This window comes from Mauremys mutica, chromosome 13 (genome assembly GCF_020497125.1).
Source record: "Mauremys mutica isolate MM-2020 ecotype Southern chromosome 13, ASM2049712v1, whole genome shotgun sequence".
NCBI classification, from domain to species: domain Eukaryota; kingdom Metazoa; phylum Chordata; order Testudines; family Geoemydidae; genus Mauremys; species Mauremys mutica.
In genome coordinates, this window is record NC_059084.1 from 17,306,527 (window position 1) to 17,332,799 (window position 26,273).

Here is a 26,273-nt window from a genome sequence, read left to right on the forward strand (position 1 = left end):
AGAGTAGGTGTGGCCTTTGGGCTCTGGCAAATTAATGAGTGGCCCTGACTGGGCTAAATTTGAGAGTCCCATCGCGTTGCATTGAAGATCATCTATTCAGACCTCAAGTACCACTGCTGTGCTAGTGCTGCATTTCAAGATCATTTTATACCTAAGACCAATTGCCTTCCCTGGGGGCAAGGCTGAATGATACAAGATGTATAATATGTTTTTGCATACAACAGAACTTCTCATGTTTTAGGGAAAGTTCCAGAAATTATATTTTTATAGAAATTTACAGAATTCACATTTTCAAATGTTTTGTTAAAAATGTACATATTTTAAGTTAAGGTTTTTGGGGGGCGGAGGAGAGGGAGTAATTTGTACCAGTAGTGCTATTTTCCTTACTGTTTTTTTGTTTTGAATTGAGCACCTGTCTCCTGCATTAGGATAAAAGTTTGAATATACTTTGCAGATGTTCAACTGAATGCATTGCCGGGATGCCTAATCCATATGGTCATTTTGGGGATTGTTAATACTGTATGGACAGTAAACTATATTTAAACTCCACATCAGAATCATTCCCAAGAGGTCAGAATGATGGATCCTGCACTATCCAATGGGATTCAGATTGTTTCTCTAAGGTTTAAGGGGACAGGGAAATGGGAATGGTGGGAACACTTACACTAGGTTAATAAAACCACTGGGACCGGACCCTGATGTTCTTGCTCAAGCACAACACCCTTGGGCTTCCAGGGGAGTTTTCCGTCAGGAGGACTAAGGAACTACTTATCATTTGGTGCTCATGTCCCTGCTGGTTTATGGGTATAGGCGGAGAATCTGCTTTCCCTTTACTTTGCCAGGCCCATTAGAGCCTCTTTTACTACTGAAAAATTATTGTTGTGGGGATGGAAAATCTCAGGAAACCCACACAGAGCCTCCAAACACAAGAACTTAGAAAGAAGATGGAGGAAGAGTCCCTGCAACTGAAGCCAAGCTTGAGGCATTAAAAAACAAGCCAAGCTCCCTTAGCGCACTCACTGCTCTTTAAGTCTTGTGTGTTTTGCACATATATTATGCTTTCTGTTTTATTATGATTAAGAGATTCCTTTCCCCTGCATACAAAGTGCATCCTCTCCACAGTGCACAGCTGAAGGACTTTAGGACCAGATTACACACACCCCAACAAAAGTGTGGGGATGACAGAATTACTGCCTTTCAGGCCTGAATTAACATCTACAACTTCCTTTGGCTCCTTTAACCCTGGAACTCTGGTAGGTGCTAGACATACACTCAAACTAGCCTACATGCTTTAATTTAACTATTTATCCTTCAGTTCATCCCAAATCCCCAAAGAAATGACAGCACTCATCACTTCCCAAGGCATCACCTGATATACTGCAGTCTAGTGGTTAGAGCAGTGGAAGTACAGACTGACTGGGGTCCCTATAGTTTACTCCCATCTGGCACTGATTTTATGCATCACTTAACCTCTCTGTGCTTCATTTTAGACATCTGTAAAATGGGAAATGTAGTATTTCCCTATCTCCCAGGGGGCTTGGGAAGCTTACTTACAGCACTTTGAGATCATCCAGTGAAAGCCTACAGTGTTAATTATTAGCAGCCTACACTTGAACATCTGAAAAAACTTCTGCAAGCTCCCAGTAAGGGGAAGCAGACTGAGATGGAATCAGGCCTTGTAATAATCATCTCCTATATGCCTCTGGCCAGGAGCTAACAGTTTGGTTCCCTGATATTCATAGGAGCAGGAAGAAATGTTGCCCAAAGGGATGGGCAGGTCTAAAGAGGGATCCTTTGTGATAATGGGCAATAAAACACAGTTCTGTTCCATTACTGCATGACAGAGTAGGGCAGGAGTAGCTTTACTCAAATCAAGCCTGCCAAGTGGTTTAGGTCTAAAATTGTAATTGCCTGCAAATTGTGAGATTTTAATGTTGGTATGATTTTACCATTCCCCGCTCCATTTGCAGCAAACTTAAACATGCACATAAAAAGCCTATCATTATGCTGCTAAGTCATGGGCTCCGTAAAGAACAATGCTTGGGCTCCTTCTGCTGAAGCACCTGAACAAAGGACCTGTTTTAGCCAGCTAAAAAGTGTTCTAAGGGGTTTTTCCAGTAATGGTATCACACAACAGAGTACAACAAGGCTGCATCTGCCTGGGTGTAGCTGCCACTAAAATTCCATAGGTAGCATTCATGAATAATGGACTAGTCTCCAGACAGGATTGTTTGCTGTGGTATATGAATAGAAATTAACCTAACAGAGGGTGATGAAAATAACACACACCTCCTCTTCCCTGCTAACATACTAGGTGGAGCTGTGCAATTGTTTCATCCTACATTACAAACTACACTACATTAAAAATTAGCCTCAAATAATAGGGCAAGACTGTCTAGAAAGAAGGAAAAAGGAAAAGCGAATGAAAAACAAGGGCTAACCGGAGTTGGGCATTTGGGCTAAGCAACAGAAAATTCAGTCAGCAAGTTTTCCTTCTCAGGGCTTTGTTCTCAAGGATTTATAATAGGTAGGTTACAAGGAGGACACAAAAATAGGCTAATATAATTCAGAAGCACAAACAACCCTCCCCCATCTAGCACCTAGATGGAGAACCCTGCCTTAACAGAAGCATTTCCCAGTTGTTGCCTCAGCAGTTATTTTTATAGCTTTCCCTGCCTTTCCTGATTGGGCCCTTTCTCCCCAGCCCTGCTTCATTACTTCTGATCACCTGAGTAGAGAGCTAGCAATTGAGCAGAGAGTTAACTCCTTGCTTGCTGGAAATCAGGTAAGGGCCTGCAGCTTTTCAGAGTGTTCTCCAAAAGAGACAGACTTTACTGAGCTAGTTCTACACCTTAGACCTTCCAAAGCAAAGGGCCAATATGACAATGGTATTTCTAAATAGAGAGTAGTATCAGAAGGGAAAACTGAGGTCCTCAAAGGTATTTAGGAGCCTAACTCCCATTGATTTCAACAGGAATTTAGGAGCCTAAAACCAATGAAGCTCTGGGATGAGGAGTTTATAGCAATAGTGCGCACAATTTCAGACTGGAATTAATGAATGTGATGTAGATTAATATCCTGTCTTCTCAGCGCAGCAACAGGAAACTAGCAACTGTTTCCATTGTATGGTGGTAATAGTCAGACTCTTACAAAATGCTGGAATTCTCACAAGTCTGCCACCATTACAAGAAATTAGGAAACAGCAACACATAGCAATGTTATTTCTTCCCCCTTAGTTGGAAAATCAGCAGAAGAACTTAAGTTCCTCTGCATGTTTGGTTCAGCTTGGCTTAGATGCAACAAGGCAGAAAAAAAAGAGTTCTGTGTAGCAGGTGTATTAGTGTACACAAACACACACACACACCCCTCTGTCTCTCTGTGTGCAGTACAAACCAGTGTATAATGGCTTCATCTCAGTCCCCAGAGAGATGTATATTCCTTCCTGATAATTCTCACATTTCTTTCAGGGTCCCTTGGGTGGCTTCCAATCCCCTTCTCAGGGACAGCTCTTCCAGCATGTCAGTTATTAGGCTATTTATTCCAGGAGACTTCCCCTTGTTTGATTATATTCTATTGTATCATCTTTGATATCTGTGTCTGAAATATCAATGGCACTTACATCACCCTGACTAAATGTGCCTTTTGGCAGCTCTTTTGCGCTCTCTCGTTGCATTCCAGACCTCCCTTTGTCTTGTGCATCAGCTGTGCGGCCCGGTGCACCATCAGTGCATTTCTCATTAGCCCTTTCCATTAGCTCTCTCTTCTGTTTATTATGTTTATAATGTTATCAGTGATTTCTGATAACATTATCCAGATGTTCCTCTGTTCTGTACAGTGTGAAGAGGACCAAACCCATTGACATTGGCCAGCATGCAGAAAAAGTCAGTGACATCATAGCATCTTGCTTTGAGGCCCAGTGTGCTGAATTTGCACATGGGAAACGCCACAATAAATGGGTGATTGAGGTGTGCCACGAAGAAGCAGGGGACAGCCATGCTAGGATGATTATTCCCTGCTCCAAAATGCAGAAGGAAAAACCAAATCCAGTTCAGAGCAACATAGGGAGCAGTGGGCCAGACAGGAGCCAGGCTGCTACGGCTGCTACAGCTCCCAGATCTTGGGTCGATCAGGTTTTGGATGCTGCACTTCCTGCCCACTCCTCAGTCCCACTTTGACTACAGCAGAGGGCCAAGTTGGCCCATGGCCAGCCCAGCTTCAGACGCATCCAAAGGCCACCTTCTTCCCCACACTCCTACCCCTCAGCAGTGCGATGCTCTCTTTTGCCATAGCCAAGAAGCGGGTCTTAACTTTCAGTTTCTTTTGCCTTTTTGAGTTGCCCTTGTGCTCCCTCAAATACTGGCAGTCCCCCTGAGTCAGTTAATTCTCTTTTCTTATGACTAAACTAAATGGCTGTCTGTTTTGTGCAGGTCGCTCTGTTCGACACTGGCTATTTAGTTAACACACTGGGTTTTTTCTTTCTGAACTATCAGCTTCTAATTACTGTAGAGACCTGGCCGGGTTGCATTGATGTCTACACAGTCTCAATAAAATCATGTTATGTGGTGCCATCTCTTGTTACATTTATGCCCAGAATGGCTATGTGTGGCCAGTGAGATTGATATAGTTGAATGATCAGTTTCTATTTTTTGTACATGTTCCTTGTCCCAGGGTTTGGTGAAGGACAGAGAGCACTTTGGGTCAATAGAAAACAGGTTTTATATGCAAAGCAAAATAGGAAAATGCAGCTTTTCGGCTGGTTTTCTATAATTCAAAGGTGCAGTTTCTCTAGTATCCACCATAAGATGCTTGACCCAGCTGTCTCTCTGCTTATCATGCGTTCTATGGGGACAGAAAGGGAGAGGAAAGGAGATGAAATTCACAAATGGAAAACATTTTATTCAATGTCAAGAAAAACTGGCTCATGGTGAGATCTAATAACTTTAGTCTCTTAGTCTCCCAAGGGAAGTGGTGGAAGTCCATACCACTTGGTACTTATAGCACTAGATAGAGTGTACAAATACAGTTAGGGGTGATCTACTTTAGCCACATGTTAGTTGAATTAGATGCAGGAATCACTGGGAGAAATTTATGGCTTGTGTAATGCAGGAGGTCAGACTAGATTGTCATAATTCGATTTTTATTTTTTTATAATTTCAGCTGATAATATTGATCATTTAAAAACTTTTTTTAGATGTTTATTTATTTAAATTTTTACAGTTGTGTGAAAGTATGAAGGGGTGGTCAGACAATAATTATTTATCACTGGCATTACAACACATTTTATACACATTCAGATGGGACTCTGATAAAGTCTCAAGCAGCATTTTTCTTACTTTGCCAAGCTATAAATTCCTGGAAGTATTTTTGTCAGTTTGGGTGTATATGGTGAAATTGATGTTTACTGACATTTACCAATAAAAACTGAATCCTCTCAGGCCTAACCATCATGGTCCCTTCTGGCCTTAACATCTAAGAATCTCTTACTATTAATTATTATGACTTATTATTTGTAGTATCATAGTGCCTAGGAGCCACAGTCATGGAGCAGAATCCCACTGCATTAGGTGCTGTACTATCACAGAACAAAAAAGATAGTCCCTGCCCCCAAGATCTTACAATCTAAGTATAAGACAAGAGACCACAGATGGAGGAGACCGGCAGACAGACAGGGGAATGCAAGGAAACTGTGAGACAATATTGGTCAGCAATATATATTTTTAGGATGAGTGACCAGATCTACACACACTATTCAAGGTGTGCACATACCATGGATTTATATAGAGGCAATATGATATTTTCTGTCTTATTATCTATCCCTTTCTTAATGATTCCCAACATTGTTTGCTTTTGTGACTGTTGCTGCACATGGAGTGGATGTTTTCAGAGAACTATCCACAATGACGCCAAGATCTCTTCCTTGAGTGTTAACAGCTAATTCAGATGCCATCATTTTGTATGTATAGTTGAGATTGCTTTCCAATGTGCATTACTTTGCATTTATCAACACTGAATTTAATTTGCCATTTTGTTGCCCAGTCACCCAGTTGTGTGAGATCCCTTTGTAGCTCTTCGCAGTCTGCCTGGGACTTAATTATCTTGAATAGTTTTGTATCATCTGCAAATTTTGCCATCTCACTGTTTACCCATTTTTCCAGATGAATATGTTGAATAGGACTGGTCCCAGTACTGACCCCTCAAGGATACCACTATTTATCTCTCTCCATTCTGAAAACTGATAATTTATTCCTACCCTTTGTTTCCCATCTTTTAACCAGTTACTGATCCATGAGAGGATCTTCCCTCTTACCCCATGATGGCTTACTTTTCAAAAGTCAATTTAAATTAAATACATTTTTTTTAAATTATATATTTTTTTTAGAAATCTAGATCTGTTATGTGTTTTGGTGTAACTTGCATTTTCCTTATGTTAAATTTGCATTATCCTAACAAAACATTTACTTTGTTCACTTTCTTCACATCAGTCAAGATTTTATAGACCTTTAGCATACCCCCCCTTAGTCATCTCTTTTCTAAGCTGAATATTCCCAGTCATTTTAATTTCTTCTCCTATTTCATACCCCTAATCATTTTAGTTGCCCATCTCTGTACTTTGTGCATTTCCAGTATGTCTTTTTTGGGATGGGGTAACCAGATCTGCACACAGTATTCAAGGTGTACATGTGCCATGGATTTTATAGAGGCAATATGATATTCTGTCTTATTATCTATCACTTTCTTAAACCACTGGGTCAGCATGATCAGCAGTGGCCTCAGCACATTGGCAGCCTAACCACTGACAAGTTTTTTTGTAGGTATCAGGGCAAAGGAGAGTTTTGAGGAGGGATTTGATTGAAGGAGGATAATGAGGGAGCTTTGAGAATGTTTACGGAGCTCATACCAAGCGGCGGCAGCAGCATGGGAGAAAAGCACAAAGGTGCTTGTTTGAAAAGTTACTAAGTGGTCAATGGAAGCTGGCATCACAGGCTGATTGGAGGTGAGAGATAGTGAACAATGGGTAACGTGGGCCTTGAAAAGTGATGACAAGTAGCTTATATTTGATGCGCTAGAGAAGGGGTAACCAGTGGAGTGATGCAAAGAGAGGGGTCAAAGTGTTGGGCTAGGAAAATGCTCTTCCCAGCAGCATTCTGACTGGATATGAACATAAGAACGTAAGAATGGCCGTACTGGGTCAGACCAAAGGTCCATCGAGCCCAGTATCCTGTCTGCTGACAGTAACCCATGCCAGGTGCCCCAGAGGGAGTGAACCTAACAGGTGATCTCTCTCCTGACATCCATCTCCACCCTCTGACAAACAGAGGCTAGGGACACCATTCCTTACCCATCCTGGCTAATAGCCATTAATGGACTTAACCTCCATGAATTTATCTAGTTCTCTTTTAAACCCTGCTATAGTCCTAGCCTTTACAATCTCCTTGGGCAAGGAGTTCCACAGGTTGACTGTGTGCTGTGTGAAGAAGAACTTCCTTTTATTTGTTTAAAACCTGCTGCCTATTAATTTCATTTGGTGGTCCCTAGTTCTTATATTATGGGAACAAGTAAATAACCTTTCCTTATTCACTTTCTCCACACCACTCATGATTTTATATACCTCTATCATATCCCCCCTTAGTCTCCTCTTTTCCAAGCTGAAAAGTCCAAGCCTCTTTAATCTCTCCTCATATGGGACCCATTCCAAACCCCTAATCATTTTAGTTGCCCTTCTCTGAACCTTTTCTAATGCCAGTATATATTTTTTTAGATGAGGAGACCACATCTGTATGCGGTATTCAAGATGTGGGCATACCATGGATTTCTATAAGGGCAATAAGATATTCTCCATCTTGTTCTCTATCCCTTTTTTAATGATTCCTAACATCCTGTTTGCTTTTTTGACTGCCGCTTCACACTGCGTGGACGTCTTCAGAGAACTATCCATGATGACTCCAAGATCTCTTTCTTGATTAGTTGTAGCTAAATTAAACCTCATTATATTGTATGTATAGTTGGGGTTATTTTTTCCAATGTGCATTACTTTACATTTATCCACATTAAATTTCATTTGCCATTTTGTCGCCCAATCACTTAGTTTTGTGAGATCTTTTTGAAGTTCTTCACAGTCTGCTTTGGTCTTAACTATCTTGAGCAGGATTAAACAAAGACTGTGAATGGCTTGCCAGCTACAAAAGCAGTTTCTCCTCCCTTGGTGTCCACACTTCAACTGCTGGAAGAGGGCCTCATCCTCCCTGATTGAACTAACCTTGTTATCTCCAGCCTGATTCTTGCTTGCATTTATATACCTGCCTCTGGAAATTTCCACTACATGCATCCGACGAAGTGGGTATTCACCCACGAAAGCTCATGCTCCAATATGTCTGTTAGTCTATAAGGTGCCACAGGACTCTTTGCTCTTTACAGATCCAGACTAACACGGCTACCCCTCTGATACTTGAGCAGTTTAGTATCATCTGGAAACTTTGCCACCTCACTGTTTACCCCTTTCTCCAGATCATTTATGAATATGTTGAATAGGATTGGTTCTAGGACTGACCCTTGGGGAACACCACTAGTTACCCCTCTCCATTCTGAAAATTTACCATTTATTCTAAGGTGACCAGATGTCCCGATTTTATAGGGACAGTCTTGATATTTGGGGCTTTTTCTTATATAGTCGCCAATTACCCCCCACCCCGTCCCGATTTTTCACACTTGCTATCTGGTCACCCTAATTTATTCCTACCCTTTGTTCCCTGTCTTTTAACCAGTTCTCAATCCATGAAAGGATCTTCCCTCTTATCCCATGACAACTTAATTTACGTAAGAGCCTTTGGTGAGGGACCTTGTCAATTGCTTTCTGGAAATCTATGTACACTATGTCCACTGGATCCCCCTTGTCCACATGTTTGTTGACCCCTTCAAAGAACTCTAATAGATTAGTAAGATGATTTCCCTTTACAGAAACCATGTTGACTTTTGCCCAACCATTTATGTTCTTCTATGTGTCTGACAATTTTATTCTTTACTATTGTTTCAACTAATTTGCCTGGTACTGACGATAGACTTACCGGTCTATAATTGCTGGGATCACCTCTAGAGCCCTTTTTAAATATTGGCGTTACATTAGCTATCTTCCAGTCATTGGGTACAGAAGCTGATTTAAAGGACAGGTTACAAACCATAGTTAATAGTTCCACAGTTTCACATTTGAGTTCTTTCACAACTCTTGGGTGAATGCCATCTGGTCCCGCTGACTTGTTACTGTTAAGTTTATCAATTAATTCCAAAACCTCCCCTAATGCACTTCAATCTGTGACAATTCCTCAGATTTGTCACCTACAAAGGACTGCTCAGGTTTGGGAATCTCCCTAACATCCTTAGCCGTGAAGACTGAAGCAAAGAATCCATTTAGTTTCTCTGCAATGACTTTATTGTCTTTAAGTGATCCTTTTGTGTCTCGATTGTCCAGGGGCCCTACTGGTTGTTTAGCAGGCTTCCTGCTTCTGATGTACTTAAAAAACATTTTGTTATTACCTTTTGAGTTTTTGGCTAGCTGTTCTTCAATCTCCGTTTTGGCTTTTCTTATTACATTTTTACACTTCATTTGGCAGTGTTTATGCTCCTTTCTGTTTACCTCACTAGGATTTGACTTCCACTTTTTAAAAGATGCCTTTTTATCTCTCACTGCTTCTTTTACATGGTTGTTAAGCCATAGTGGCTCTTTTTTAGTTCCTTTACTGTGTTTTTTAATTTGGGGTATATATTCAAGTTGAGCCTCTATTATGGTGTCTCTGAAAAGTGTCCATACAGCTTGCAGGGATTTCACTCTAGTCACTGTACCTTTTAATTTCTGTTTAACTAACTTCCTCATTTTTTCGTAGTTCTCCTTTCTGAAACTAAATGCCACAGTGTTGGGCTGCTGAGGTGTTCTTCCCACCACAGGCATGTTAAATGTTATTATATTATGGTCACTATTTCCAAGCAGTCCTGTTATAGTTACCTCTTGGACCAGATCCTGCGCTCTACTAAGGACTAAATTGAGAATTGCCTCTCCCATTTTGGGTTCCTTTACCAGCTGCTCCAAGAAGCTGTCATTTAAAGTATTGAGAAATTTTGTCTCCGCATTTCGTCCTGAGGTGACACATACCCAGTCAATATGGGGATAATTGAAATCCCCCACTATTATTGAGGTATTTATTTTGATAGCCTCTCTAATCTCCCTTAGCATTTCATCGTCACTATCACTGTCCTGGTCAGGTGGTCAATAATAGATCCCTACTGTTATATTCTTATTAGAGCCTGGAATTACTATCCACAGAGATTCTATGGAACATGTGGATTCATTTAAGATTTTTACTTCATTTGATTCTACATTTTCTTTCGTATATAGTGCACATATAGTGCACAGCAAGATTCCATTTGCCAAGGCCAGAGAGTAGGCTGTTGCAGTAATCGAGACACAGAATTTAAAGAGCCTGGATGAGAGTTCGAGCTGTATGGAAGGATAGGAACGGGTGTATCCTGGAGATGTTATGCAGAAAGAATGGACAAGATTTAGACAGAGCCCAGATGTGAGGATCAAGAGAGAAGTCTGAGCTGAAGATGATGCCCAGGTCATGGGCTCGAGTGACAAACAGGCTGGTGGTGAGAAAGTCGATAATTAAACTCATAGACTCATAGACTTTAAGGTCAGAAGGGATGATTATGATCTTCTAGTCTGACCTCCTGCATAACGCAGGCCACAGAATCTCACCCACTGACTCCTGTAACAAATTCCTATGTCTGAGCTATTGAAGTCCTCAAGGTGCAGAGAATCCTCCAGCAAGTGACCCGTGCCCCATGATTAGACTAGATCAAAACCCATAAAATATATCACAAGGACCAATCCTTCACTAGTAAGGCTAGATAGCGTATGTCCAAATCCTGACTCCTTACTCGGTTCTAATTCCCATTTCAGATGATGGAAAAGATGGAAGTAGAAAGACTCCTGACTCCTACCTGCATACTCTCTCTTTCTCTAGGATGGGCTTGTTTGCTCCAGAATAATAATAATAAAAAAAGATTCACTTTAAGAAATGATGATTAATGCCCTGCAGACTCTGCAGGGGGGAAATAGATCAGTTTTTTAATGAATTAGGATTAAAATTAGTAATGAATGTTTGAATCAAGTCATTATTTTCTTGATCCTTCTTAAAATTAAATTTGGTTAAAAGCACTTTGAGGGCAATGAGCAGAGAATCATTATTATTTAATCAGCTTTAAATTATGTACATAATTAGTTACACGAGTGAGGCATTTTTGTCTTCAGATAATTAAAAACAATTAGCACGGTTTTATCGCAGATTTAATGCGTAAAAATCAAATTCATATTGTTAGCAGAGCTTGAAAACTTGCTTTTTTTGGGTTGAGAATTCCTTTTCAAATTATTGCATGAGAGTTAATGAAGCCATCACACGAACAAAGTGCTTGGAAATGAAGGATTTGCAAAGGATGCATCATTTATCTCTGATCCCACATGAACTCGGCCCTCTTTTATTTTTTCAATTTGTTTTTATTATAGTTTTGTGAAATAATAATCAGCGTTATAGCCATATAAGCCCTAATGTATCTTGCTTCAAGGGATAATACACACATTGGGCCTTATTTCCTTTCACTTATAGATTCATAGAATAGATTCCACAGCCAAAAGAGACCATTGTGATCGTCTAGTCTGACTTCTTGTATAACACAGGCCAGAGACCTTCCCCAAAATAATTCCTAGAGCAGATCTTTTAGAAAAACATCCAGTGTTGATTTTTAAATTGTCAATGATGAAGAATCCACCACAACTCTTGGTAAATTGTTCTAATGGTTAATTATTCTCATTGTTGAAAATTTACGCCTCATTTCCCATCTGAATTAGTGTAGCTTCAACTTCCAGCCATTGGATCATATTATACCTTTCTCTACTAGCTTGAATAACCAGTTATTTAATATTTGTTCCCCACGTGGGAGGTACTTATAGACCAGGGGTGGGCAACCTATGGCCCGGGGGCCTCATCTGGCCCTTCAGATGTTTTAATCCAGCCCTCTAGCTTCTGCCGAGGAGTGGGGTCCAGGGCTTGTGCCACTCTGGCGCTCCAGCAGGGGAGTGAGGTTGAGGGCTTGCCCTGCTCCACATGTGCCATGGCTCCACATGACTCCCGGAAGCAGCGGCGTGTCCCGCCTCTGGCTCCTACGTGTAGAGGCAGCCAGGGGGCTCCACACACTGCCCCGCTCCAAGTGGCGACCCCACAGCTCCCATTGGCCAGGAACCGTGGCCAAAGGGAGCTGCAGGGGCGGTGCCTGCAGTGCACAGAGTCACCTGGCCATGCCTCCACATAGGAACTGGAGTGGGGACATGCTGCTGCTTCCGGGAGCTGCAGGGGCGGCGCCTGCGGACGGGGCAGCACACAGCTGCCTGGCCGTGCCTCCACGTAGGAGCCAGAGCGGGGACATGTCGCTGCTTCTGGGAGCTGCTTGAGGTAAGCGCTGCCTGAAGCCTGCACCCCTGAGTCCCATCCCCCATCCCCCACACCCAGTCCTGATCCCCATCTTGCTCTTCGAACCCCTAGGTCCCAGCCCCACCCCAGAGCCTGCACCCCCAGCTGGGAGCCCTCCCCCCCTTTACTCCAACTCCCTCCCCCAACCTGGAGCCCTGTCCTGCACCTTGAACTCCTAATTTCTGGCCTCACCCCAGACAGGGCCGGCTTTATGACCCGCGGGGCCCGATTAGAATACTCAGCGGCGGGGCGTCCGCTCAGGGTTTTCCGTGGCACCGAAGGACCCCCGCTGCCGAAATGCTGCCGAAGACCCCCGGAGCAGGGCCCCCTTAGGCGCGGGGCCCTCTTCAGCGTGGGGCCTGATTCCGGGGAATTGGGTGAATCGGCTTAAAGCCGGCCCTGACCCCAGAGCCTTCACCCTCAGCCCTCACCCTCACCCACTCCCGCACCCCAATGCCAATCTCGTGAGCATTCATGGCCCGCCATACAATTTCCACACCCAGATGTGGCCTCGGGCCAAAACATTTGCCCACCCCTGTTATAGACTGTAATCACGTAACCCCTTAACATTCTCTTTGTTAAGAGAAACAAATTGAGCTCCTTGATTCTATCACTATAAGGCAGGTTTTCTAATTCTGTAAGCATTCTCGTGGCTCTCTCTGAATTCTCTCCAATTCATCAACATCCTTCATGAAACTGTGAACACAGAACTGGACGCAGTGTTCCAGCAGTGGTCGTCCCAGTGCCAAATACAGAGATTACCTTAGAATAAATCAGGTGTTGTTCCAATTAATTCAATAGCATGAACAGTGTCTAGCTCAGGCTCAGCAAGAATAGAGCAGTGGTTCTCAAAATCCTAAACAGTGTGGACTGCACTTTAATAGTCCAATGGAGCACTTGCCCTTCTATTTTCAATTACACTAATCCCCTTCCTTCCCATTCATAACAGGATAACATCATCCCAGTTCAACTGCTTACATTGAATGGTAAGATTAGGAAAGTATTTCACGGATCTTGGGGGATAGCTCAGTGGTTTAAGCACTGGCTGCTAAACCCAATGTTGTGAGTTCAATCCTTGAGGGGTCCATTATAGGGATCTGGGGCAAAAATCTGTCTGCAGATTGGTGCCCCTTTGAGCCAGGGGCGGCTCTAGGCACCAGCAAAACAAGCTGGTGCCTAGGGCGGCAAAATGTAGGGGGCGTCCCCTGCCGCCGGGGAGGGCGGGAGGCTGGGCTGGCGGACCTGCCGCAGTCATACCTGCGGGAGGTCCACCGGAGCCCCGGGACAAGTGGACCTGCCGCAGGCATGACTGCGGAGGGGGCGCTCGTCCCGCGGCTCGGCTGGACCTCCCGCAGGCATGCCTGCGGGAGCTTAACCGGAGCCGCGGGACCACGGCACCCGCTGCAGTCATGCCTGCGGCAGGTCCGCTCGTCCCGGGCTCCGGTTGACCTGCCGCAGTCATGCCTGCGGGAGCTTAACCGGAGCCGCGGGAAGAGGGGACCCGCCGCAGGACCGGGGAAGGGCGGCGCAGCGCACCGCGCTGCTTGGGGCAGCCTGATTTCTAGAGCCGCCCCTGCTTTGAGCAGTGGGTTGGACTAGATGAGGTCCCTTCCAACCCTGATATTCTATCTTCATCTGCAATTTAACAGCTGAAAATAAGGATAAGGAGCCAGCACCATATGACCAGCCAACTCTTCACAGATCAACAGAACGTACTCCATTATCTAAGTTTTGGATTAAAGATTGACTCAGTCTATAAATCTCAGATCTGGATCTTGAGGTGTGATTCATATTCATGGTTTTGGTTAGACCCATTACAATGTTGTCTAGATGTGGGGGTTGTTTCAAGCCCATTTCACTTTACAAGCTGCTTCTTATCCAACACCAGTCTACCCTCTGGGTTTAACAGTCTGAACTTCTCATCTAAATCTTTTGCCAATAAACACAGGGCAGAATTAAATCTCCATATCATCTCCTGATCTCAGATCACTGGTTTCAGGTAGGTTTGTACTCGGCCTGCATGGCTCTGCTGTGCCTCCACAGTTGCTACCAGAGCTACTGTGGCTATACTGCTACTTATACTCATAGTAGCTTGATAAGAGCTAGTGTGAGTATGTGTATACAAGCAGGGGAATAACATCACTAGCTCATAGTGTAGACAACCTATGTCCATTTGAGGATCCGGGCATAAGTGACTTGCCCAAGGTTTCACAGCAAGTTTGTGGTGGAGCAGAGACTTGAACCCGGCTATTCTAAGCCCTAGGCTGGTACTAACCACTGAGTCATCCTTTCTCTTAAAGCTAATGAACCTGCCATTGCTGTCCTTCCTCAAACATGTGCTTCTCATGGTCAGCTCTGAGCACCTCCTCCCATCTAGTATGTTTTATTTGCCTTCACCCATTAAGAATCCTCAGAAATATTGTTCAGAATCAGATTTTATTATCAGTAGTTTCAGAGCCACATAAAGCCTTCATAGCAGGCTAATACTTTTTTGTTTTACTTCTCATAACCAGAGAGTTTTAGTTGTGGGCACTAGTAAAACTGTAAAATACATTAAAGGAATCTATGGAACTACCTGTATTTCACAGCAGTAGGTAAAAACCCTGTTGGTTTCAAGTGAAATAATAGGCTTTTTTTCCAGACACTAAAGTAAATAATTGGAAAGAATTCATAACAAGTTGATACCACTTGCACAAGAGCAATCCCATTTTTTTATGCCCCTTCTCAATAAAGATTCTGGAAACACACTGGCTACACTTCCCAGTCAGTAACCGCTGCACAGCTGTAATTTCATTAGAACTCTCTATTAATAATCCTTAGCAACCACATAGTGCTTTGCATCTGCTGGTTGCTAAACAGTGCAGAGAAGGTAAGTGATTTGTGTATGTCAATGGCAGAGGTTGGAACATACCCCATATTTCCTCCTAGCATGGTGCTCTGTCCCCTCGCTCCCTCCTTATAGATCCCATTAAAACCCATATCTTTCATCACACCGTTCATATGGCGGGTGCTTTGTCTCCATAGTGCTGTGCACTTGAATACTATCTGATATTCATATTTTTCTACTTATTCCTTACTGTTAAATGTATACTGCTGGACTGCTTCAAGGAAGGGTAGATTTAAAGTGATAACAGGGTGCATACATTGACCCCAAACCACACATTCTTTGCTCTTCTAAACAGAGTGGAGGGAGATGGGGGGAACCCTGAACCTAAATAATTGTTCAGCAAACACTTTTCAGTTATGTCCTGGAAAATATGCATGGAAATAGCTTTACAATAATGGTGCCCAGGCATAACACAATGACGGGTGCATTAGCAATCCTGCCTTAGATTTAGCTACGGATATGGAGCCCCAATTCTTATTGATTTTAATGGGCCTCAGCAATAAAGTAAATATTGGGCCAACTCTTCAGTGGGTATAAATCAGCTCTTGATTTCAGTTTACCCCTGCTCTGGATCTGGTCCATTCTATATGTAGAATCATTCATATACACACACATCCAGAGTTATAAAGGGATGAACTTCCTCAATCGAACATACACAGCACCAAAACCTCTTCCCAGCAAAGGCAGAATGAGACCCTGCAGGCATTTTAATGCCAAAGCAGGTGAGTTAGTTGCAGCTACCTGAAACTGCTTCTCCCACAAGCTGTTACATTCTTTACCTGTAGATAAATGACATTCAAACTGGTCTGAAATTGTTTATCTTTGAAAGTCAAAGAAAATTAAAGGGATCACTTCCAGTCCGCTCCTTCTAATTGAGTACCCCAGTTTTAATATGAGCAGGGAGCAAAATATCAGCACTCCTTGGGACTGGTTTTTGGAAAGCAATTTTTGATCAATACAGCTGAATGATCAGTATTAAAGATGATTATTAAAAATTAATTTCACTGTATATAACTTTCTGCACATGATGTCATTCATGTGATTTGTTGTATAATACCATTATGGTAATATTACTTTTGTTCCTCTCTTACTCATCTGGGGGAACCACAGCTGATGGACTACTCTTGCGATTCAGTGTAACTAGTTTCAAAGATGTTCAGCCTCGTTAGTTTTAGGCAGACTGTAGTCCATAAAAATTTTCAGACATGCTGAGAGGTTCCACATGTGCAGGAAAGTGCATTCTTCATAAAACCACAAAAAAATCACTCAAAATAGATTTAAAATACATAGCACAAACCCCCAATCCTGCTCCTTTCACATTATTGCAACAACCCCGGCTTGTGTATATTTAGAGCAGTGTCACCAGTAATGGAAGTTGATGCTAGTAGGCACTGGAATGTAATGTCTTTTCCATACACTCCAATTAAATTAAAATGGCTGAGGTCTTGGATAGTCAGATTGTTCAATTATTGATTGGCTTCTCAATAGACCATATTTGCTTTTCAGGTTTCTAATTTTAACTCTGTGTTCCATTAAATTCACTGAGAATAAATTGCATCTTGGAAGATTAACCAAGTCAGATGGTAAAGCTAAGTGCACAATCCATCCTTCCTCTTACCAATCACTAACAGCTCGTCATTGCTTGTAATAAAAAACGAGAATGTTAAAAGCCTCAGCAAGAACAGAGTCTAAAGGCCACGCTATGTTTTAATCACCTTGATTTTTTTTTCCTTTACTGTGGTTGCACATAGTGCAGAGTTTGGAATAGTTAGAGTGAAGCTTGAGCAGCTCTTTCATTTCCTGTTTGAAACCACAACAAGAGGTGATTGCTTTATCTGTTTCTCTCTGGATGTCCTCTTTGCCTCTCTAACCAAATGTTCTCACAGAAGGAATCACCACTTGACACAAACATAGAGCTGGGCAACATTTTTTGTTTGAAATGTTTATCAAAATATGTAATCAGGTCAACTGAAATGTTTTGCTAATTTAAAATCAAATATGAGTTAGACGCCTAACTCACGTAGGTGCTTTTGAAAATCCCCTAGGCTACCTTTGTAAATCTGGTCCTATATAGCCTGGAATTACACCTAAAGTAGAGAGCCCACCTGTTATCAACTCATGGATGCTAGTCTTAGATTTTGCCCATCTCAGTTCTTTTGGCTAAAACTCCTGAGAAGGACTTGTTGTAGGATGCTAACAAAAGTGCTATTTTTCAGCCAAAAGGCACCTTCTTGAGTTCTGTTGTAGACATGACGACTCCCAGCATGTTTAGAGATTCATATAAATATAACATTGACAACAGCTCTGAACAGAGAGAGGATCATGCTGTTTTCATTGGCTTCATCCATTGGCTAACAGAAGCAGGGTACTTTTGAATAGAGTAAGCCAAATAACTAGAATAATCCTTCACTGCTTCCCACCCGACAGAGGTCAACAACTCATTTTGTGAAGAGAGATGGAAGGTGAACTAAAAAGCTAAAATGAAACCTTAAGAAACCCTCTGAGTTTCAATTGTTGTGTCACATAATAATGCATTCTTGGATGTCTTCAGGGAACCAGGAAGTAGCAAGTGGATTTCACAGAGGGCGGTAAATAATCACTTAAGAAGAAAGCTTATTTTTGAGCTGAGTGCCTACCCAGGCCTATGGAGCGCAGATGTTCAGTACATAAACCCATGTTTAACTCCACTGTCTTTTTTTGTTTTGCTGTTTACCATTAGCAGGCTTTGTTCCTAAGAAGGATCAAAACTCTAAACTGGGTTCATCTTGTCTATAGAAGGTCAAGAAGTAAAATGGCATGAAGGCCCATCTAATACAAAGTACAAAGAACCCCCATTAATTACTCACTGCTCGTTAAGTGGTAGGAAAATGAAAAAAACATTAAAGGCAAAGTCCTGACTCAGTGCACAACATGGTGCAAAGGACTGGTGCACTCCAGTGCAAACGTACACAGAGGCTACATATAAGCATGAGTAAGATTAAGCACTAGGTTTAATCCTGTGTGCTGAGCAGAACTCTCAAAATCCTGAATGACCACTACTACTTGCATGTGGGGTGGATCAAGAAAGAGGTGAGATCTGGTCACAGAACTGATGCATCTAGAGAGGACATGGATTTAAGCATGCTCCTCATTAGGCTAACAAGGTGCTAGCTATATTCTTCCCTCTCTGGACTCACTCCTGTAATGAGATACGAGTCACACTCTCATAACGCAGAATTGGTGTGCCCTGCATTCTCCTTCCTGTCCATTACTCTGTTCCATGCACTTAGAAATGCAACATTCCACACCTGCACTGTAGACATTGACATTCCCTAAATTCCCCCTGCAATTTCAATTAGATACTGAATTCTTCACTGCATTGGCCTAAATATTTTCTCAGCAATGCTGTGTGCTGTTGAAAAGCTGGCACATTCCACCCCAGAGGTGGCTGCATTTAAGCAGTAGTTGAAATAATTGCTGTATAGAAGCTTTGAGATCACAGTGAATGAAAGATGTTGAAGGGTTAAGATATGTGATAGTTCATTTTTTTGAAAATAAACTTTTGTGAAAAAATTCAAACATATTTGGAAACAAATTATTTCAGCTGGCCATGGGCAAGACAAATCATTCTGATAAAGCACAATCACAGCAGAACTAATGTTACCAGAGGTCATACTCTTGAGGGACACATAAATACCTTATAGAAATGATCAAATCCTATAAATCAAAGGCCATCTCTTTGTCCCCTTTCACATATAGTAGTGGGGATGTTACTTAAGCAATAATGACAGCACAAGGCATTTACGGGCAATAAATGACTAGCTGAAAAGGGCTGACGACCCTCAGCTGTCCCTCCAGCCATTAACCCCAGCTGGTCTCTGAGCTCCAGGATGTTGTGTGCAGAAGTTGTGATTGGTGTGATGAGCTGCACATGAAAAGACAGATTTTGTAAAGGGGGTGATGCAGCTGCAATTAGTCTGTAAGGACCATTTCAATCTATCTATTTTAGACATATAATAATGATTAGCTCCCACATAGTATTTTCCATCCAGAGATCTCAATATATAATACAAAGGTGCATAGGTATTGTCATCTCTGTTTTATAGAAGGAGGAGCGGAGACAAAGAGAGGGTGAATGACTTGCCCACAGTCACACACTGAGCTGATGACAGAGCCAGATACAGCAGTCAGATTTCTAGTCTGGGGCCCATCTGCTGGACCTTGCTGTCTCCCCTCTATAAAGTGAGTATCACCTTGGTATCCAAGTGTCAAAGTGAATAGCCTGTACTACAGCTACTCACATGCTTGAACAGCCTGCACCGTGACAAGGAGGAACAATGCTGAAGTATGCTTCCTTCCATGGGAGGGAAGGTTGTTGGCTATAATGAATGAATGTATTTTTTTTTCATAAGGCCAGTAGATGGTGCTAATTCTCTTTGCATGTGAAAGTTTCTTGAAATAATGGCCATCAGTATGGTATCAAGCCATTTTAGTTGTGCAGTGTGCAGGAAATACAGCATATTATAGCCACATTAAGAGAATTAAATTCCATGCAATTAAAGGACTATAGCTATGCTCTTTTTCTTGGTGTTCTTTTACTTTCTCTTTGCATCTAGGCAAGAGACAAGTTGGTGGATAGATACAGGATTCGCCAGGGCTGTCAAATCAGGATTTCTCGTGAGCACTAATCACATATACACAATACAGAAAGAACAATGGCTTTCTTGTTGTGGCTGTAGTGCTTTCGCAGTAATATAGCATGTATGGATATATGCTATACAGCATAGTGAGAGCCCTGGGCCAGTTACTTGAATCCATTGGGGTGTACAGCCATCACAACCCCTCCCCAGAAGCAGATTTACCTCAGTAACTGAAACTTATTTAATCCTGTTATATGCAGTGCAGTTGTAGCCGTGTCAGTCCCAGGATATTAGAGAGGCAAGGTGGGTCCAGTAAAAGATATTACCTCACCCACCCTGTCTCGAAGTCATTTGACTTAACACGAGTAGCTGAATTTTTTAATTAAACATGAATTTATTTTTCCTAGCTGGACATTTTTTCAATGGTTGCCTTTTCTCATTTACCTGGAAGAGACAGGGTCAATTATTGTGTGATCCTCATGTGTGAGCCTGTGATAGGCTGTCTTATCTCTACCACAGAGTTACCCATCCCTTTGGCCTTCTTGGATCCCTCCTGAACATATTATCTTCTAAAAGAACCAGTAGGAATATTGGGCCCAATCCACTAGCCTATATGCCCTGAGCACATGCTGCAACTACTGTATATATATTTGTGTGTGTGTATGTGTACACACACACACACACACACACACACACACGTTCTTTTGAATTTCTGTGTTTACCCACCTCTCCCTTTTTTTGTTCCATTTCCACAATATCCTAGTGAAGGAGTAACCAGGCAGGGCTGTTCACAGAAACAGCGAACACTCTGTGAAAATTAGCGCGTATTCACAGAAAGCATATTTCAAATTTGTATTTGTGTCAGAAATGTAAGGAATACAAATTCGTTCAGTCACAGGGACAGATCCTCAGCTGGTGTAAATTGTCATCGTTCCATGGCCCTCAGGCCAGTAGAGCTATGTCGATTTACACTGGCTGAGAATCTGATCCAGCGACTGGAAATCGCCAGGGAGTGGACATCAGGAGTTGCCCGTGTAGCTGTGGCCCTTGGAGTTGTACAATGGCTGGCCACACCTGAGCCATGAAGGTGCAACCTGCAGAGACAACAGGGCTCAGCAACCAATGCGCCCCCTTCCTTTCAGCAGGCTGAGCAGCTCAGTTTTAAGGCCACAGTCCAGCTCCCATTATAGTAAATGGGAGAAGGGGAGACTCCCATTGACTCCAAGGGGAATTAGATTAGGCTTTAAGGACACAATTGTGTGACCCCTGTAGTAGTGAGCATGTGAGTAATCCCAATGATTTCAATGAGCCTATGCTTGCGGGTAAGTGTTGAACAGTTTGGTACTAACGATGAGGGCAGCTACAGTTTGCTATGCAAATTAGGTGCAGCCTCTAGTCCCCTGGCAAGTTGAAAATGAACCCCTGGGTTGGGCACTTTAGCATGTGTCATCTGACTTCAAACATATGCTGCCATGATCTTAATGAAAACAGCATGAATGGAGCCCACATGAGCTCTCTGCTGGATTTATAGCCTCCTGTCTCATTAGAATTCAGTGAGAGAAATGCCAGAGTTTGCATTAATATTTATCTGGTTTATAGTGTATTCTATGCACCTTAAAAAGTGTTATTATACATTATTTGGTGAATATACAGTGCTCCTATTTTTTCCCCAGTAGCCTGTTTTTGCCTATTCTGCCTGTTTTCAGGGAGTTTTTTAAAATAGCTTTTACAATCTTTTTGTATATATTTAATACTGCTTCTTGCTTATTTTCTTCCTCCCACTGGGCTTTTGTTGTCATTTTTGACAGTTTAATTTTGTTTGAATGAATACAGGTTTTTCTTCTCCTTAGTTTTTCTTTTAAAGCTGACTCCATCCTCACAGCAAAGAATGTGGGATGGGAAAACAAAGGAGCTGGTAAACTGGTGAAAACTTATTTACATTAGTGAACCATGGATGCTATTTTCATCATGGCTTTATAGTAAAAAGAATGTTGATAGCAGGTGCTTCTAGGATCTCACAAAAGGAAACACTATTGTAACTAACAGGTGAGTGTGTGTTACAGAGCCCCTTCTATATCCAACCCACAGGGGATGTGAGTCTCTTACAGCAGCATCTAGAAAAATTAGCTCAAGATTTTAGTTCTGAAGGACCCTGAAGTTTCAGCCAAGATATTGGCCATCACACCAGGACTTAAGTGGTTGCATTGTCCAACAGACAAATTTATGACCCTGCAAAGCATCTGCACTGCACTGAAGTCAAAGGTTGATCTGGAAATCCAGGGGTTGCCTGATCGGGGCCCAGTTGTGAGATAGTGCTGCTGAGACTCACTTTGTTCACAGTTATAGGGGATCCTGCACATCCTTGTATGGGTGCCCAGCAGGGACTGTAAGGCTGTTGTGCTCCAGCGTAAGGCTGAGTGGATCCTGCAAGGGGGAGCAGGCAAGGTTAAACATTGTGCATTAGGAGGGTGAGGAGAGGTAAGTCCCACCGGCTCCCTTCTCCTCAGGAATGCAAGGCATAAAAGGGATGGAGCATGGGTGGATAACGGGCGTTTCTGAAGAGTGAAGACATAGAGACCGCAGTGTGCTACTGGTTTTGCAGATGAGGCCCTTAACTACACACTTCCCTCTCAAACTCATCTCCAGGAGAGAAGTCAATCACCAGTGTTTGTGCCTGCACTTGTTTGGGATAATTGAAGATGAAAAAAGACCCACATGGGTCACTGAGTCCTTTTCCAGTCAAGAGTAGGACAGAGAGCCCTGAAAGAGGACGTATTGTCCTTTGAATGATGCTCAGCTCATCCAGAGGCTACAATAAAAGTAAAATGAAATAACAAGGTCCTACTGTGTTTGTAAATCAGAGGCAGACTCTGATTCAATACCAATTTCCTTTTGTTCTAGCTGCTGACTGACTCAATTCGAATCTGATTATTTCAGTAAGCAGATGCTTCCCTTCGCCTATCTATTGACATTTTTTCCAAAGGGCCTCTGATTTCGTTGGCTGCTGAGAACGCAGGATAAGGAAATCTGTCAATAAATATATCCTCTGCTTCCTAAATCCCTCCATAATTCTCATTCCAGTCAATGTCAGAGTAATTGCACTCTCCTATGATCAATGGTCTAACCCTGGTACAGTCCTCTATCTGCATAAATATTTCCTGATCTGTCTTCTCACCTTGCCCTGGGAGATCAGTAATTGTTTTCTATTATAATTGTTTTACCATGTCAGTGTTTAGCCTTGAGCTCAAGGTGTCTCAGATTTACCATCCAGTGTGAATGTTATTTCTTTCTTCAAACATAATGTCCTTCCTTGTTTATATTATCACATGTCCTCCTGCCCCTCTCCTTGAACTTAGCCTGTCTGTGTGCTGTGAATCTTGGTAAAAGCCTCTTTCCTGATTCAGCCACATTTCACTACTCCAATTACCCCAGATTTGTCCTTAAACAGCAGGTGCCCTCACTTTTACAATCTTGTTTTCTGGGTTTTTTTCCATCTTCCCTGTCCTGTCATGCCCAGCCAGCGCTCAAATTTTTCACCTTCTGGGCAGTGACAGCAGTTAGTCTGCATTATTCAGAGATTTTCCATATGCCTCTAGAAACAGAAGTTTTGAGTGTGATTATTATTACCTCGATCTTTGTTCCTTCTTGAACTAAAACTATGTGGGCCTATCTGAACAAGATATTAGCCCAACTTCAGCAATCAGTGGCCAGTGGCGCTGGAACAGTTTTAACAGTGCGGGAGCTGAAAGCGAAATTCCTTACCACTGTCCATCCCCCATCCCGAGCTGGGGCCAGGAGCAGGGATGTGCCTCCGGGAGAGGGGAACTTGGACAGAAGTAATGGGGCTGAGGCTGGGACCACAGCTCGGGGTGGGTACAGGTCCAGGAGCAGAGCCCCAGGGCACAGGACTGGCAGCCAGGAAGCGGGGCCGGCAGTCAGGACCCTGCGTGGGGGGCCAGAAGCAGAGCCCCACATAAAACCTGGGGGTGCTGCAGCACCCCCCACACCCATAGTTCCCACACCTATGTCAGTGGCCAGCAATTGTCATAGTTGCCCAATGCAAACCCCTAGTATAGACAAGAAAAGCCAGAATTTGCACCAGAAGAGTTTCCCCCCCACTTGAGATCAAGATAAGTTTTCTTATCTGCACTATGGAATCGCACCAGAGTAACTACACTGGTGGCTGGCCACCACTAGCTGAAATAGGAGCTAAACCCCAGCACAGACAGTGCCTCAGGCATGGTCCACACTAGGACTTTAATTCGAATTTAGCAGCGTTAATTCGAATTAACCGTGCACCCGTCCACACCAGGAAGCCATTTAATTCGACATAGAAGGCTCTTTAGTTTGAATTCTGTACTCCTCCCCGACGAGGGGAGTAGCGCTAAATTCGACATGGCCATGTCGAATTAGGCTAGGTGTGGACGGAAATCGACCTTAGTAGCTCCAGGAGCTATCCCACACTGCACCACTCTGACGCTCTGGACAGCAGTCCGAGCTTGGATGTTCTGATCAGCCACACAGGAAAAGCCCCGGGAAAATTTGAATTCCTTTTCCTGTCTGGCCAGTTTGAATCTCATTTCCTGGTTGGACATCGGGGCAAGCTCAGCAGCACCGGCAACAATGCAGAGCTCACCAGCAAAGGAGTCCAGGCAATCTCTGAATAGAAAGAGGGCCCCAGCATAGACTGATGGGGAAGTCTTGGATCTGATTGGTGTGTGGGGCGAGGAGTCTGTGCTTTAGGAGCTGTGCTCCAAAAAACGGAATGCAAAGACCTACGAGAAGGTCTCCAAAGCCATGACAGACAGAGGATCCAGCCGGGATGCAACGCAGCGCCGCCTGAAAACCAAGGACCTGAGACAAGGCTACCAGAAGACCAAAGCGGCAAACGGACGCTCCGGAGCCTGCCACCACTGCCCCACCAGTGACCGTGGACTCTGAGGATGGGATAGTGTCGACGGCCAGTTCCTTGGCGATGTTCACGGACGGGGAAGATGAGGAAGGGTTTGTGGAGGACGAGGCAGGCGATGGCGCTTACAACACTGGTTTCCCCGACAGCCAGGATTTCTTCATCACCCTCACGGAGATCCCCTACCAACCCTCCCCGGCCGTTAACCTGGACCCTGAATCAGGGGAAGGATCAGTCGGTAAGTGCTTTAAACATGTAAACTTTTATTATTAATGGAACAGGAATCTGAACTATGTGAAAAGGAGGTCTATATATATGGGGATAGAACAGAAATCCTCCTGGGAGATCTCCACGAAGCTCTCCTGGAGGTAATCGAAAAGCCTCCGCAGGAGGTTCCTGGGGAGAGCTGCCTTATTGGGTGCTCCGTGGTAGCACACCTTTCCGCGCCAGGCTTTCATGAGGTACTCAGGGAGCATTGCCTCCCCGAGCACGGCTGCATAGGCCCCTGGTTTGTGCCGGCTTTCACGCAGCATGCACTCTCTATCTCCTTCAGTGACCGTCCTCAGGGTGATCTCGCTCGGAGACTCCTGCATCTAATTAGAGGAATTACTGTAATGTTACACCTGCTCCAAAGTATTTTTAAAAAATCTCCAGACAGACGGCGTAGCACAGACTCAGCACGCTGCTGCGTGACAAGCGTAATGGAAAGCCAAAGAATCAAATGGATGCTCATGGAGGGAGGGGGGACTGAGGACGCAAGCTATCCCACAGTTCCTGCAGTCTCCGAAAAGCATTTGCATTCTTGGCTGAGCTCCCAATACCTGTACGGTCAAACACATTGTCCGCGGCAGTTCAGGGCATTGCTCGTCAATGTACCCCCCTCCCCCACCCCCAGAAGGAAATGGAAAAAAATCGTCTCTTGACTCTTTTAAATGTCACCCTATGTGTACTGAATGCTGCTGGTAGACGCGATGCTGCGGCATTGTACTGTAGCATCCTCTCCCCCCCCACCCGCCTCATGGGTGGCTGATGGTGCAATAAGACTGATATCCGTCGTCATCATCATCAGCCTTGCTGTAGATGGTGTAGTGCAATACGACTGGTACCCGTCCTCGTCATCAGCCCATAAGTAGACGGCCTGCTAACCGTCTTCATCATAGCAACAGGGGGCTGAGCCCCATCAGCCCCCGCCCTTCATGTGTAAAGAAAAGATTCTGTACTGCCTGGACTGTCATAGCAGCAGGATGCTGTTTTCCTCTCCCCCACACTGCTTAATGTCCTGTCTGGACAATCATAGCAGCTGGAGGCTGCCTTCCCCTCATTTCATTTCAGTAACAAGTCCC